The sequence below is a fragment of the Podarcis gaigeae genome (genome assembly GCF_964106915.1).
Source record: "Podarcis gaigeae genome assembly, chromosome: 17".
NCBI classification, from domain to species: Eukaryota; Metazoa; Chordata; class Lepidosauria; order Squamata; family Lacertidae; genus Podarcis; species Podarcis gaigeae.
Window position 1 is genome coordinate 11,019,691 of NC_139694.1, and position 16,940 is coordinate 11,036,630.

Genomic DNA, 16,940 nt, shown 5'->3' on the forward strand with positions numbered 1-16,940 from the left:
CGCATTGCTGTAAAATATGGGAAATGAATTTAAGATTGGAAAAATGAGAAACTAAGAGCAGTGAAATGAATGGATCATTTCATCCCAAGGTATGGGTGCAGGATTCTAATTGGGAACCCAGTTGGGAACCCAGTGCCAGGGCATTAATTCCTCTCTCTAGTATCTGTTTGGTCTACAGAGTTAACATACAGATATCACATGGATGTTGCGCCAAGGGGAATTTAATTGGGAAAACAGCAGGTTTGGGGATCCTTTAATCATTTTCACAACATTTCTGTACTGATCCACTCTGGGACTTCCTGCTATTAAAATATAAATAAAAGATGTGGAAAGTTTATATTCATGAATTTTTCCGCATTGTATCTAGTTTGGCCTAACCAATTTCACAGGGCTTGCTGCAAGGATAACATTCAATATGTACCGCGCACATATACCCTGTGATCCCCGGAGGAAGAGCAAGGTGCAAATGTGATAAATAAATTTATCAAATGGCTGCTTGCCATCAAAATTCAATACGGCTCAAGAGAAATGATTGCTCAGATCTGCTTTATAAATATAAAAAGCTCATCTGGAGGCTTTTCTGTCTCCCTCTGAACCTCTCAGGTGAAAACCTGAGAAAGAAACTATCACATTAAAAAACACACACACACAAACATTTTCTCTTCCTTTCATCTTCCAAAAAGAAACTTTCTGAATCAGTGCCCTGGGGGATCTCTAACAGCCTCTTATTTTAAAGTATTATCCATGTGTCTTATACATGTCCCCAGCCTACCTCAGTACAAACTCCATGGCTGTGTAATGGCTTTGGTTTTCAAAACTACGTGTCTTACTGATGTTTTCCTCCCCCTGCCCAGCAATGATACAGGAAAATGCACTTTCTCAACACTCGATTTTGTTTACATTTCAACGAGAAACTGCATCATTTGCCATTCTTGAACCAATACACAAAATGAAACGCAGCTCACCTTTGACATTCGCTTTTCTCCCGATTTTGCTTTGCCATTCTCCAACAACCAAAAGCGTGTAGAAAAGTGCATCCATTAGGGCAAGAACGAAATAACGAAAACCAAACATGCATCTGTTTGTGAAAATAGCACACAAAATGCATTCTGTTAGGGAAAGTCGCTAGACAAAATAAGTACATTACACAAAATTTCTGTGGAAATGTGGAGAACTGCAAGAATGTGAAAAGGAGAAGTAGAGAGAAACTGAAATTGACTGATTTGTCCATCACTAATCATAAGTATCTGTTACTGTACTTGCTGTTACTATAAATCGTCCTGTCCTTCATTAGGGGCTGATATTAACTTTGACACCGGAGACACACATACAACCTTTCAGAACATCAAAAAGAATAGTGAATTCAAACAAAGTTTTCCACTTCTGCCCCACCAAAGTTCCTTGTTCCTTTTGTGTCCCATTTCATTTTAAAATTGAATTCTTGAAAAGGGCCGTAGCCCAGTGGTGGAGATTCTGCTTTGCACAAAAAGCTTCAGTTCCTCACATCTCAAGGAAGGACTGGGAATGTCTCTTGGCTGAAACCCTGGCTAGGTGCTGTTGGTTACTGTACATAATACTGACCCGGGTGGACCAGTGATCAGCCTCAGTTCATGGTAGCTTCCTATGCCCTCTCCAGTGGTACAAAAGCTGCCCCTTTATTCCTTAACTGTGACAAAACAGGTCGCAGCTTCCCAATTTTACCATGTGAAGAAAATTCTGTACGGCTTGAAACCTCGTTATGAAATCTCGGTAAATATGAATGTCTTTTTTCTCTCCCTGTGGATAAAATCATCTTACTCCCTCTAGCACCAACTGACATTAACCGTTGAGTAACTTCCAGTTGAACACTCAGGTACATTGAAATTTCTCATATGAGCCTATGGAGTTTCTCTGCTTTGGGACTGTTCCCCTGGGCTACATCCTCCAAATTGATTATAGGTCAAAGATTTAACTTCTGTGATACCTTCTGGACTAAAATACAGTGGCACCCCTACGCTTTTTACAGTGGCATAGTAAATAGACATATTCAGGAAGCGGAAAGCAAAAACAAAACAACACAGACTAAGTTTCTTTTTTGAAAAAGACTAATGGTATACTTAATACTTGCTTTAACTATGATTATAAATAAGTAAAAAGGTAAAGGTAAAGGACCCCTGGATGGTTAAGTCCAGTCAAAGGTGACCATGGGGTTGTGGAGCTCATCTCACTTTCAGGCCCAGGGAGCTGGCGTTTGTCCACAGATAGCTTTCCAGGTCATGTGGCCAGCATGATGGAGGGCCGTGACGAGTGCCAGAGCACACAGAAATGCTGTTTACCTTCCCGCCGCAGCGGTACCTATTTATCTACTTGCACTGGCATGCTTTCGAACTGCTAGGTTGGCAGGAGCTGGGACAGAGCAACAGGAGCTCACCCCATCACAGGGATTCGAACCCCTGACCTTCTGATCATCAAGCCCAAGAGGCTTAGTGGTTTAGACCACAGCGCCACACCCGTCCCTACTTAGAAATAAATAAGCAATAGATTTCTATTCACAAACTGGTAAGAAACATTAGAAATAAAAACAGATAGCTCACTGCTCTTCTCCCCTCCTACAACTGTACATATTCCCTAGATCAGAGGCAGGGGACTGTTTCTGAAGCTGAGGGTGACATTTTCTTTTGAGTAACTGTCCAGGGACTTCAGACCAGTGGTCGATGTGGCAAATATAGAGCACACAAAAGCATAACCTTTTGGAGAATCCTCTTGTGGTTTAATAGGGAAATGATCCAAAACCAAGAATAGAGTATTTGTTTCCATTCTTTCCGTTTACTGGTTTGGTTTCTAAAATTGTAATACTTTATTTGTCTTCACACTGATGTTATTTGACCTTGAATTGGGTTGCAACATACCCCTTAATAAACAACAGCAGCTTTTTTCTGTCTCTCTGGGATGCCTCCCTCCCTCCCTCTCTCTCTCTCCTTGGAGTCACAACAAAGAGACTGCCTTATAACATCAGTACATTGGCCGTCCCCAGCATGTGGCTGACCCATCTCCTTTTCCTTCTGACGATGATAGCTTTATTGTCTCTCTTACATCTGTTAAGGGAACACAGAAATTGACAATAATCTGCAGTTTAAAATCCCAATCAAGGGAACTGGTTTTCAGTAACCATTATATCACGCTGAGCTTAGCTGCTGGCTACCAAGAACAACTTGGATTTCCTGCTGTCCTGCTGGTTTGGTTGACTGATAATAAAAACAGGGTTTACCTCTCAGGTGGGGAGTGCATAATATTACTAGGGACTGTTTTTTGTTGGTGGTGTAGGGCCTAACCCTCCAGACGTTCTTTTTACTGCATGATGATTTGTGCTCAGGGTAGTCATACGCTATCATCCTCCCGATACTATTTGTGTCTGCAAATGTCTGGCGGGCAGTTATGCTGATTCAGTTGCATTCGATGATAGCCTGTAACTTCCTGCTGAAATCCCTTAACTTTTCATGCCAGAAGTGTTCTGGGTTTTTCTTTTACTTTCTGTCCCACTTATGTTGCACTATAACCCCTCCAACAACAGATGGCAAGAATGAGGAAGCATCGCTCCCAGTACGTTTCCGAGCAAAATTCAAAGTATTGGTGCTGACCTTTAAAGCCCTAAACAGCCTTGCCCAGTATACCTGAAGGAGCGTCTTCACCTTCTGGCGGTTCCCTCGCTGCGAGAAGCCAAGTTACAGGGAACCAGACAGAGGGCCTTCTCGGTGGTGGTGCCCGCCCTGTGGAACGCCCTCCCACCAGGTGTCAAGGAAATAAACAACTACATGACTTTTAGAAGACATCTGAAGGCAGCCCTGTTTAGGGAAGCTTTTAATGTTTAACAGACCACTGTATTTTAATACTTTGTTGGAAGCCGCCCAGAGTGGCTGGGGAAACCATTATTATTATTATTATTATTATTATTATTATTATTATTATTATCATCATCATCATCATCGTCACACAACAACCGACAAAGCAGAATAAATTAACCCTTATTGTGTCAAGAACATGCTGCAGAAGACACCCACTATAAAACACTAGTCTAGAGGGTCCTGCAATGTTATACAGAACTACCTCCCCAGGAAGGCCCACCAGGTAACTTCATTGCTTAGTTTTTTTTGGCCAAAGTGGTAGACAGAAAATGGCTCCAGGCTGTTTGGCACCCTGTTCCTCTCCATCATGCAGCGAATCAAATCAGGCATCTGGGGCGCCGCGCGTTCCCTGCGCCCAGGGCAGACCCAGCCGCCCACAGGGTGGGGTGAGCCAGAGCACGATGCTCCGTGGGGCCTCCGAGGACTCTGCCTGCCCCCTCCCACTCAGCTGCCCTACAGCTGAGGGGGAGGCAGCAGGTGGACTGTTTGAGGCAGCGCAGAGCCTGTGGGCGCCCAAGCCACCGTGTCACTCCCAGGAGAGACGTGTGGTTCAGGGGCACTGCAGGCCCCGCAGTGAGTGCCACCTGGCATTTTGTCACCCCCCTCAGTGGGGACATCCGGGGCATCCTGCCCCCACTGCCACTGCCTTCCTCTGCCCCTGCCATCATGTAGAACCTGCCTGCATCCTGATGCCATGACAACCTGATGCAGTTCCACACATCCCCCCAGCAGCAGCAGTAACCAGTGACATGGAGATGGACAGGAAAACCTCCCTTTCCGTGTGTGATGATGTGAGGAATTTTTATTCCACTAATTTTTCCCTGCAGTGTTTTAACCTACGCGTGGCTTTAAGATATGATCCTGATCTAAGTCCTTTTTGGATCATTGTATTTATTGTTCTGTCTGTTCTGTTGTACGTATTTTAGGAAGTGGCTTTGAATTTATTTATAAAGCAACGCAAAGTAAAAAGAAAAATCAATAAGCAGGATAAACAAAAGGAGAGAGGGAGGACTTGTGTTTAACATCTGAGCCAGAGAAGAACATTCAGGGCTGCCTTGCATTTGGGATTGGCATTACAAGCCACTGAGATCCATAGATCCAAGCCGGAAAATGCAACATTCAGTGACATGACTAGAATGAAAGTATAGTTGTATTCTGGTCATGTCCATAAAAAAAAAATATTAATAGCTCTATTATGAGACACTGGATGGATCTAGACACATCAAAGAAGCGTTTCAGTTAAACGCATTTTAAACTTTGTATGAGAAATCAGATTGGCAAAAACGGAACTTCACAGCGCCATCTGGTGTCGCAGTGTTAGAATGCATAAACAACACATATAAAGTGCTTTTTCTTTGCCAATGTAGCTGAGTCCACTGATAATATAACAAGTTATAGCCTACTAGTAAATCTGCTAATTGCATTATTGGGATATGTAAAAGGTCTCATTTTCTAAGAAGACAGGGAAAGGATAATACAGTGGTACCTCGCAAGACAAAATTAATTCGTTCTGCCAGTTTTTTCGTCTTGCGAATTTTTCGTCTTGCGAAGCACCCTAAATCCAAAAAACCCCCAAAAAAGTTTTAAAAGTTTAACTTACCAAATGGCTGCAAAAGACGTTTTTGGAAAAGCTTCAAAAATCACCAAAGTCTTCAAAAACCTCAAAAAAGGCTTTTAAGAAAAAGAAAAAGGAAACAAACTTGCAAGACGTTTTCGTCTTGCAAAGCAAGCCCATAGGGAAATTCGTCTTGCGAAGCAACTCAAAAAACGAAAAACTCTTTCGTCTTGTGAGTTTTTCGTCTTACGAGCCATTCGTCTTGCGAGGTACCACTGTATATCTTTTAGCTGTAGCTTAATTTGCAATTAGTTATAAATTCGGGGGTGGGGGAGACATAAATGCTCCAACAGACGATCATTGGATTGTAAGAGTATGGGAAGGGGTCCAAATGACAAAACTGACGAACATAGTTAGCGTAACAGAAGGAAGACGACTTGGCAACCCATTTAATGAGAAACGGAGTAATAAAACACAGGTGTAATAAAATTATATAATAGAATATAGGAAAGCACTGAACCACACATACAGCTGGTAATATGGAAAGTGAATACGAAAGGTGGAGCCATCATCAAACAATCCGTGCGATGGCTAATGTATGTTTTGATAAACACCTACGCTAAGCCTATTAGTGTTATGTACGGCTTGTCGAAAAGTCAATGTGAAAAAATATAAAAGGATCCAGATTCTCTTTGCTCAGAATTTGGAGCACGTGCGCACGCATGCTTCTGATGTACAAATGATGCATCGGTGGACCTAGGTTTCTTTTCACCTCTCTTTGCGGAGGGTAGCATGGGACCTTCCTGAAATGTAAAGCTCCTTGGGGGCAGTTTTGATTGTAAGCTTTCCCCCTCTGTGGCCTCACTTCAGTCCAGGTCAGACATCCAGTTCTCCGCAAAAACCTCTGGTCAACACACGACCTCATAATGCAACATTCCAAATGCCCATGATTGTGTGTGTGTGTGTGTGTGTGAGAGAGAGAGAGAGAGAGAGGGGGGGGAGAGGGAGGGAGGGAGGGAGGGAGCTTCCCTTGCATTTGATGTGCGTGTGTGTCTTTCATCCAAATGGCAGGGATAACTGAAAGGGAACAAAACAAAAAAAGGAAATATTATCCTGCCAAGTCATTATTTTTCTAATGCATATTCCACTGTTGTTGAGTACAATGAGCCATGATGCCAGAGTTCAACCCCACCCCACCCCACCCCAAAAAAAACAGAGAAGAGAAGAAGCAGAGGGCTTGGGGGGGGAGGGAGAGAGCCTCTGCTTGATCTCCGCTCTGGCAAATCGACAGTCTGCTGCTAATCCTTTTTTACATTCGTCTTGTGTAAGCCCTAATTAATTTTTAATGCCATACCAAAGTCTTCCATTATAGGCCTGCTTTATTTCTGGAAGCTTTCTGGAAAGCGCGGGGCCGTCACAACTAGCATGTCTCATCTATGTGACAGTTTTATGGTTCACTTGGAACAATTTGCAAAGCTGTCCATCATCTTCATCCGAGCGACTTTGTGGCTTGGCTATTTTAATCCCCAGCTTCGCGGCGGCGCAGGCTTGAGAGCCCCTTAAGTGATACTTCTGAGCCGAAGGGAAGAGTTCAAAAGAGTACCATCTACCCTCCCCAAAAAAGCCTGCTGCAAACTGGAAACGATGGGTCCGTGGCTCATTATACGGTCTTCTGTTTGTGCACTGCGTGGCCTGGGTGCCAGCAAGTTTGCCATGGAAATGTTTCTTCTCCCGCTGTGATGTGCTCATCTTCTCATGATCTAGCTAGGAGATTTGCATCAAGGAAACGCAATGCTCAAGTTGCTACTGCAACGCCTTAAGAACCAAAGCTAATATCCAGGGAAGAGGCTCAGGGTCGACCCAAGAGCAGCCTCCTTAACACCATCTGGTGCCTTCCAGGTGTCTGCACTGCAACTCCCATCATCCCTAGCAATTGACCATAGTTGCTGGGAGTGACTATGAGAGCACCAGGCTGGGGAGGGCTGCTCAAGACTTTATTTGTGGAACAATGGACAGGCTTACTATGGAATGACCATGTGGTTTTCTTTGTCTTTTTTTCAGATCACAGGAAATCTGGATTTTTAAAGAAAAGGACAGAACGATCCTACTTTCCCAACTTTTTAAAGAGATATGATTTTCATGTTTGCACTGGTTACATCTTCAATATTACCATTTGAGTGTGGACTATTTAAACTGGATATATTGACTGACAATGTATTGTATTGTAACTGTATTGTAACTTTTGAATAAATGGGTTTTTTATTATTTTTATTTTAAAAAACTTGTGTTTTTGTCTTTTTTTAAAAAAATGTAATATTTGTACAATAGCACATAAGAATAAAAAGTGCTTTAGTACATTTTTAAAAAACCAACCAGTTCCTTTCCAGAATTTCCTGGCCAGAATCACTTGACCACTGTGGGTTTTCTTCCAGATGACCTGTTTATTAAGCATACTGTACGTTATCATTTGTTTGCAGGGATATTATGTGAAGGTGCATCAAAGCAAGTGTTACCCCACACATTCCTGTCACTTTCCATATCACAAAAAGTCCCATGGGGGGGGGGGAGAGGGATTGTTGTGAAAGGCCCAGGTTGTGATTGAGTTCCGCCTAAAATTAGCAATAGTCTGGAAGCACCCTAAACTTCCATGAGAGCTCTGGGTATAGGGGGCTATATAAATTCAATAAACAAAAAATAAATAAAATAAATGGTAGGAGAATACCATTCCGTCAACAAGGCTGAATGGAATAATGAATTGATCCTCACGCTACTGCCATGCCAACCCCACTTACCTGCTCCTTAGCCAATAAAGATTGTGGCCTGATTTCACTCAGTGCTGGCACCTGGGCTGCATCTACGCAGCTATTAAAAAAAACACACTCTGAAAATGATCGGCGGGGGAGGGGAGACAACTCACAATGGAAAATTTCATTCAGTTCTGATTTCAGCTCTACAGCACCATCTGGTGTCATAGTGCTATAATGCATTTATGACTCTTTTTTAAAAAAAAACTAATGTTGCAGATTGCCCACAGTCTGAGTTATTTACACGGCATTCATGCGCCACAAATATGTGCTTGCCTGGGCAATGGTGAATGCATGATATTATACCCACTTACTTACAACCTAATCCTATGTGTGCATGCTCTGGAGCTCCCTTCACTTGGTGAGTGTAATTCTATGCATGTATACCCAGAAGTAAACCAACTTGAGTTCCATGGAAGTTACTCTCAAGAAACTGTGCACAGGAGTGCAGCCTTAATGGGTATCAGAGGTGTTAAATTGATTTCCATTCTTTGATCCAATTTGTCTTTGAAAATTCTGAGTTGGATTGTTTTTGATGCACTCCTGCTGAGTTGGGATTTTAAAAAATGTATGCTTTTGTGACTTACTTTTCTTGGCTGTGAGCTTTGCCTTGTAAATACGGTTTCTCATTGATGGAGGTTAAATTATTTAACTGAAACATTTACAGTGTGTGGAAAAAAGAATTGAACTTGGAATTTCATAAGAAGCTGTATGCTAGCTACACAAAATGCACTTTGTGATTTGAGGTGACTGGGCAATGACTTGCAGAGCTCAGCAGTACTGCACATACCTGCTTTGCAGTTCCTGGATTCAGTCCTCAACATCTCAAGGTAGAGCGGGAAAGATGTATTGTCTGAAACTCTGGAGAACTGCCAATCACTGTTGAGAATGCTGAACTAGATGGACAACTGGACTGATTCGGTATAAGGCAGCTTTCTGTGCTTCTATGCCTCAATCACAGGAGTGGGAGAATTTTTTTCCTAAGTTTATTTTATTAAGTTTTCCAAAAATTATAATAAAAATGCAACTCACTTCTTCGATTGGATTGAAGACTTATACAAACTTGCAACATATGAACAACTTGCATTTAAACGCAGACTTGCCATGGACAAATTCAATGATATTTGGAATCCGTTCTTACAAATACTGTAATAGGTTAAGATCTGGTGAAGTATAATAAAGACCTTGCTAAGAATACAGTTTTGGGTTTCCCCCCTTCCCCCCTTTATTTTCCCTTCTGCACAGGTTCTGTTTCTCTCTTTCTTTTTCTCTCTTTTATTTCTGTCTCACCATGTTTAGTGCACATATAATTATGCACTTTTTGAACTTTCAGTAAAGATGTTTAAAAAAAGTTTCCCAAAAAATTCACACATACATTTCAATACATACGGTAATAATACATTCTTTTTTCCTTTCTTCTGACTTGACACCCTTTTCCATGGTGTTTCTCTCCCTGTGGTGCACCTTGTCTTCGGTCTCTTAAACCTTAACAAAACCTCTTTCCTCCCTTCTGTTGCCCATAGTTCAAAACCTGCTTGAGTGTTCATCATATAGTAATATTTATTTAAATAATCTGAAAAGGGTTTCCATTCTTTCACAAAACCTTGGTCAGTAGGTTCTCTTATTTAAGCTGTTAATTTTGCCAATTTCTGCTTCTTTCCATTTTTGTGCTGCGTTTGTAACATAAATAAACAAATTAATCCTCTTAAGGTGGGAGAATCTTTTTCAACCTGAGGGCTATGTTTCTTCATGAGTATCCTTCCAAGGGCTGTGTGCTAATGGTGACCGTGTACAGCCACATATTTCTCCATCCAGGTGAGCAGGAAGTATTATAACAGATCATGGACACATTCCAGCCAGGTAAAATCACTAGAGGAGGGCGCAAAGTCTGGGTAAGTCTTGAGGGCCGGATTGGGAGGTATAGAGGGCCTCATTCAGGCCTGAGAGAGCCAGTGTGGTGTAGTGGTTAAGGGCAGTAGATTCATAATCTGGTGAACCGGGTTCGCTTCCCCACTCCTCCACATGCAGCTGCTGGGTGACCTTGGGCTAGTCACACTTCTCTGAAGCCTCTCAGCCTCACTCACCTCACAAAGTGTTTGTTGTGGGGGAGGAAGGGAAAGGAGATTATTAGCCGCTTTGAGACTCCTTCAGGTAGTGATAAAGTGGGATATCAAATCCAAACTCCTCCTCCTCCTCCTTCTTCTTCTGAGTTTTCTCTTGCTTTGACATATAATCTCAGCTCTCTAGAGTGCTATTCTAGGTCAACCCACACTGCAGCATTCTGGAATGGTTGTGTAAATTGGCACATAGCAACATACCTTTTGAAGCTTGTGGAAGTGTTTTTTTGCTTGAAAGTAATAGAATATCAAGGGACGCGGGTGGCGCTGTGGGTTAAACCACAGAGCCTAGGACTTGCCGATCAGAAGGTCGGCAGTTTGAATCCCCACAATGGGGTGAGCTCCCATTGCTGCAACCTAGCCCACCTAGCAGTTCGAAAGCACATCAAAGTGCAAGTAGATAAATAGGTACTGCTCCGGCGGAAAGGTAAACGGCATTTCCATGCGCTGCTCTGGTTTGCCAGAAGCGGCTTAGTCATGCTGGTCACATGACCCGGAAGCTGTACGCCAGCTCCCTCGGCCAATAAAGCGAGATGAGCGCCGCAACCCCAGAGTCGGACGCGACTGGACCTAATGGTCAGGGGTCCCTTTACCTTTACTAGAATATCACCACAGTTCACTACCCTGCAATGTTAGCTGATTGCTGAATTTAACTAAAAATTGTCCAAGCAAATGCTGTTCAGTCAAACTGACCAAATTGCAGAGGAGCTGAATTTGACTGTTAATAGAAAGAAACCACTCTACAAGCACCATTGATTTGTGACTTACCATTGCTGCAAGCACCATTCATTTGTGACTTACCTAGGTTACCCAGTCCTTTAATTACTGACTCTCTCCTTCTGTGGCAAGGCAATATGCTCTCTTCCCCTTGAATCTCCACCCCCCACCATATGTTCTCTCAAGCCTATCCAAGCAAGATATATAGATAGAGGTTTCCTTCCGATCCTAATGACATCAGAATTTCTACTTAATTTTTGTTTGGCTTGAGGCATGGGAGGCACAGAAGGCTTTTGCTGTCCCAGAAATGTCCGAACACATGATGTTCAGAGAGCCATGCATTCAATAAAGCACGTAGGCTTCCCCCTGTTGTATCTCACCATTAACCTTGAGATTTCAGTTGCAACCTGTAGGTTCCCCCCCCCCAAAAAAGCTATCATATTTTGCTGTTTCTCAGCTTGAAAGATTTATTTAGGGGGGGAAAATATTTTAGCAACTTTCCATCCAATGGCAACAAGGTGATATACAATAACAAAGCACATAAAATATTTAAAGAGTTTAAAAAGCAAAAAGGAAGAAACATCAGCAACAATGGAAACCTAGTAAAGGCTTATTTGGGTTGTCTTCACAGATAAAATGCCACGGAAGGTAGAATTCAGCATCACACTTTTACGACTGTTCCATGTGTGCAAGCATTTCTGGAGTCATGAGAGCAGGCCTGAAATAGTGTTCTGTTTTGTTGAGGAGGCAAAGAAGTTCAGGCTCCAGGTAATTTATACTCAACCTGCCCAATCCAGAGATCTCATGCTGTTTGCCAGTCATGGTGGATGATGTTGCACATTCTTATTCTTTTCAGCCCCCGAAGAGGGCTCTAGAACATAAATGCACCCCAGCTCAATGCAAGTCTTCTGGTACATAGAAAAGGATGGAAGGAAGGGAGGGAGGGAGGGAGGGAGGGAGGGAGGGAGGGAGGACAGTGGTTGCATACATAAATGAAAATTAACTGAAGGATCAACATCAGAATGGTTTATTGACTAATTAAGAAATGCAATGTGATATTAGATTATTAGAACTCCGGGAAATTCAGAGCATGGGAAGTCACCCAAAGATATATAATTTGGCAATATATTTGGCTTTTTTATTGTATTGTAATTTGGAAGGTTATAATGTGGTTTTTATTGGATTATTAAATTGGAAAACTTAATAAAATATTATAGAAAGAAAGAAAGAAAGAAAGAAAGAAAGAAAGAAAGAAAGAAAGAAAGAGTAGGATTGAATTGATTTTCAGAAAAGAATTTCCAGTATTCTTAATTTTGTGTTCTTTTTCATGCTGCTCCTGAGCTGGTGGCAAAATGGCCTCCCCACAATTACCACCCCTGGATCTTGGGTGCAACTGTAGATTTGTTTTAATCCTGTATACTATTATTTTCATGTTTCATATTATTTTCATGATTAAGGAACTAACATGCTTGACCCCTGCTCCTTCCATTCCTTCCCTTTTGGTCCATTGCTTCCTTCAACCACCAACATGAACTAGCAACAAGACTTCATGCAGCATTGGGTGAGATGAGATCTTAGGAGAGGTTTTTCTGAGAGAAGCTATTGAATAAAAGCTCTGGTGGCTGGAGGGAGGGAGGGAGGGAGGGAGGGAGGGAGAGAGAGAGAGAGAGAGAGAGAGAGAGAGAGAGAGAGACATGGAGAGGCTTCTGGCGCTTCCTTGCATGCCTCTTGCCTTATCCTGTGCTGCAGAGGAGGAAAAGCTACCCCAATCTCACCTCATTCTGACCCAGAGCAGCAGCACACAGGAACAAAGGAAACTGCCTCATATTGAGTATATAGCTCAGAAGCAGCTCCTCAGGATTTCAGACACGAAGTATCTCTCAGCCTTCCCTGGAGATATCGAGAGTTGAATCTGAGACTTTCTGAGTACAATGGTACCTCGGGTTACAGACGCTTCAGGTTACAGACTCTGCTAACCCGGAAGTAGTACCTTGGGTTAAGAACGTTGCTTCAGGATGAGAACAGAAATCGCACAGCAGCGAGAGGCCCCATTAGCTAAAGTGGTGCTTCAGGTTAAGAACAGTTTCAGATTAAGAACCTCCAGAATGAATTAAGTTCTTAATCCGAGGTACCACTGTACAAATCAGCTGCTCTGTCACTGCACTGCGGCACTTTGAAAAGGACCTAGGAAGAATGATCAGCGACAGACACTTCAGGACCCTGGACAGGTCACAGGAACTTCAAACTCCGTCATTGCTTCATCAGCTTTTGTTGGGTTTCTTTGCCTCTGAGCAGCTTTAGCAAGTGAGGCTCTTGGCGAACAAAGAAGCTAATTTCGTTCTAGATCCAGAGGGTGGCAACATGAGAACAGGCCTTTTCTGCAGTTGCTCCCCCCTTTGTGGCATGCTTGCCTCCTTACATATCTTGAAGTGCCAGGGAAAACATTCATTCTCAACCAGGCCATTGGCTGGTTAGACAATCGGTGACCTTTTAAATGGGTCTGGGTTTTTGTTTTGCTTTGTTGCTTTTATGTTTAATATTTTGTAATTTTCCGTTGTAAACTGCCCTGTGAACTTCAGATAAAGGGCAGCATATAAATTTAATTAATAATAAGAATAATTTCTCAGTGGAGTTCAGCTCAGAGGCAGCAGTCCCTGGGGATCCTGCCTTGGTGTGGTTGTGTGTGTGTGTGTGTGTGTGTGTGTGAGAGAGAGAGAGAGAGAGAGAGAGAGAGAGAGAGAGTTACATGGTTCCTGGTTGTTGGACTCAGGCTTAGTGTCAGGAATCAGAGCTACTGATTCTTTGGGTGGTGCTACTAACTGAGCTGGCCCCTCTACCTCTGAGTCAGTGTCCAAGTCACTACTGGGAGCCTCAGTCATGATACCATCCTGCTTTAAAGGGAGCTAAGTGGCAGCAATATTCCCATCACACTCCCCATTTCCCTGAAATTATCACTTTTCAGAATGTATTCAGCAAAACTGGCAGCTCATGAGGAGTAGTATTATTGGAGAAGTTTGCCAATGAACAAGACGTTGCCCAAAATCATATTCAACGATGTTCCATCTTTACATCACTGATTTTTTTGAAAGCTTGGTTAATAAATAATGCACTGAACTTTGCTGCTGTGCCTTCCTTGTGGTTGATTTCCATCCTTTCCCCTCAGAAACGCCTCTTCTCTGCCCTCAGCACACACACCTTTTTACCACAGGTTTCATTTCATTTCATTTATTAAATATCTATACCACCCTTCATCTGGGGATTGCAGGGTGGTTTATAATATAAAAACGCAAAAATACATACCGTAGTTAGTAAGGAAAACAACATCCCCGGATAAAGGGAAATTACAACTTGTGGGAGAATGATCAACAAAATGTTTACTCACGCTGAGGAAATCTGCAGAACGTTGTGATTACAGCCAATAATGAGTTCGGTCCATCAGTTTACATATTCCTAAGCTCCACTGGCTTCAGTTAAATTTGTGGGCAAGCTACTGTGTGCAGAATTTCAGCCAATAACCCAGATACAAAAGGCCTACTCAACAGATATTTGAGTTGCTAAATGAAACTTTTTAATCTTCTTTCTAAGAGCACACATTAAAGATACCAGCAAGACGCCCTACTGGGATTCAGCAGAGTTTAATTTTTAATGATGTGTAATAGATCGGGTTCAGCTTCAGTACAAAGAAACATTCACAAAAAGCATCCCAAGTTGTCATTATCAACGATACAAATAGCAAACGCATTGAAGTCTGCTGGGGTGTTGTTAGCCCACCTCTCAATGCATATTACAATAAAAGATCTTGCTGTTCTTGGGAACATGTTGTGTTCTGTTCCTGGTGTAGAACCTCAGCCCTACTTATTTATTATTTTAAGGCATCTCAACACAAAGGCTCCCCAAGGCAGCTTTCAAACTGTAAAACAAAAAGAAAATGAACCAAAATGCGCAGTTGCAATTTAAACTGTTAAAGTCAGCAGCATAAAAGCAAGACCCAAAGGGATCCAAACTATTTTTTGCTAAAAGTAAAACAGCCGTTATCCATCATCTAAAAGAGAGGGGTGCAGACACCAGGCAAATATGTCCAGGGATGGCATTTAAGCAGTCAAGGGGCCACAGTAAAAAAGGCCCTGTCACTGGCAATACACAGGTAACATCTGAGAATGGAGAAACACAGAAGAGATGGAACATACAAAAGTGCCTTCCACCAGGCTTTCAGAGAGAAATATTTCTGAGTCCTACCTGTGAATTAAGCATTAATAATGAGAAAGTGTGGTCTTTCAGATGACACGGGTCCCAAGTCATTTGATGGAGTCACAGTGTAGAGTCTTAACCTCTGCCTCTCTAATCTACAACTAAAATAAAGTCTAAGTTCATGTAACTGCATTTGTTCACATTCACCCCCCATTATTCTTGCCTCTCTCTTCCTTCCCTTCCCCATCTATTTAAATGGCCAGGTATCTTAAGCTCACAACCTAGAGAATGCGTGCATGCAAAGGATTCCAATCATTATATGCACTGCGTAGCAACACAAAGATATATATGTGATCCCCTGTGATGAGTGATTGGTACAGTCTAGGTGAAGTAAAAAAACAAAAACAAAAATTAAATGGTTGAATGCTGTTGACAATCCAGGTTCTCTGTGCTAAATGCCACTGAATACCCTGGTGGTTTGCTGCTGTGTTGTGTGTCAGATCAGGAGCTAATGAGCAAATCTCCTGCAGGTTTCTGTTAGCCTGTCAGAAGTAACTAGCAAAAGCTGCAAATCTCTGAATTTGTTTCTCTTCCACCCACAATTACTATCACTCTTCAATAAGAGAAAATAGCAAGTTGGACTGCGTAGCAGTGGTTCTGCCTAAGTTAAGATGGATAGTCACAGATTTGTTGCTGAGGAACCCCAAGATGTTAGTGCTGGGGGACCTCAACATTCATGCGGAGACTGCCTTGACAGGGGTGGCTCAAGACTTCATGAACTGGACAGAAGGAGGGGAAACCAAGAGTGAGGGATTTTACTCGAACCTCTTTGTCAGGGTCTGATCAATTCCCTCTGATTACTAGACTCACAGCAAGTGTTTCCCCATGCAAGTGTGGGGAGCCCAGTTAGGATAGCCTATGCTGGGAGGCTTATGAAATCCACAGAGCCTTGGGGAGTTTCTGATTGGCATGGCTGGCACCACTATTGATGCCCGGGTCATTCTGCGAAATACATTGGTGAACTGGGTGGTTGCTGTGGTTGCTCCTAAGCACCATCTTCTGCTGAACAGAGCCTGTTCAGCTCCTTGGTGTTCAGAAGACCTGAGGGCAATGAAGCAAGCAGCAAGATGGGAAGAGCTCCAGTGAATCTGTACACTAATCAGAGCTCGTTATCAGGCCTTCTTAGTGGCTGTGATGACAGCAAAGAAGCAGATCTGTTCCGACACCATTGCATCCTCACAGTGCCATCCAGTGGAACTTGTCCAGATAGTTTGAGCTCTTCTGCAGTCTGGCCCATCTGGTGATGCTAATGAACTCTCAGAAGCTTGCTGGGACATGTTTGCACAGCAATTTGAGGATAACATTTCTCACATTCACCATGGCTTGGATACAAAGTCCATCTATGAAAGTGTCCATAACTCCTTCTGGTGATGTTGGGTGAATTTTCATTTTTGAAGTCTGAAGATGTGGACAAATTTCTCAGAGAAGTGTGGCCCACGTCCTATCTGCTCCACCCATGCCCCTTTGACACATTACACCAAATAGGTAGAGACTGTTCATCTGCCTTTAGGGCAGGTAAATGTCTCCTTGAGGGAAGAAACAGTCCCATCTGCTTTAAAAGAGGCAGCAAGTTGACTTGCTTGATGAAATCTATCTTGAACCCAGAAGATCTTAATAA

General features: G+C 42.7%; 1 protein-coding gene across 1 annotated transcript in view; it reads right to left on the minus strand.

Annotated features, from left to right (window-relative positions):
* Positions 1–5,572: 5,572 nt before the first annotated feature.
* CHRNB3 (cholinergic receptor nicotinic beta 3 subunit) overlaps positions 5,573–16,940 on the minus strand; it is a 69,395-nt gene continuing 58,027 nt past the window's right edge. The window contains exon 7 of the transcript XR_014559372.1: positions 5,573–5,711. The gene's annotated coding sequence lies outside the window, so the exon portion shown is untranslated. The remainder of the gene's footprint in view (positions 5,712–16,940) is intronic.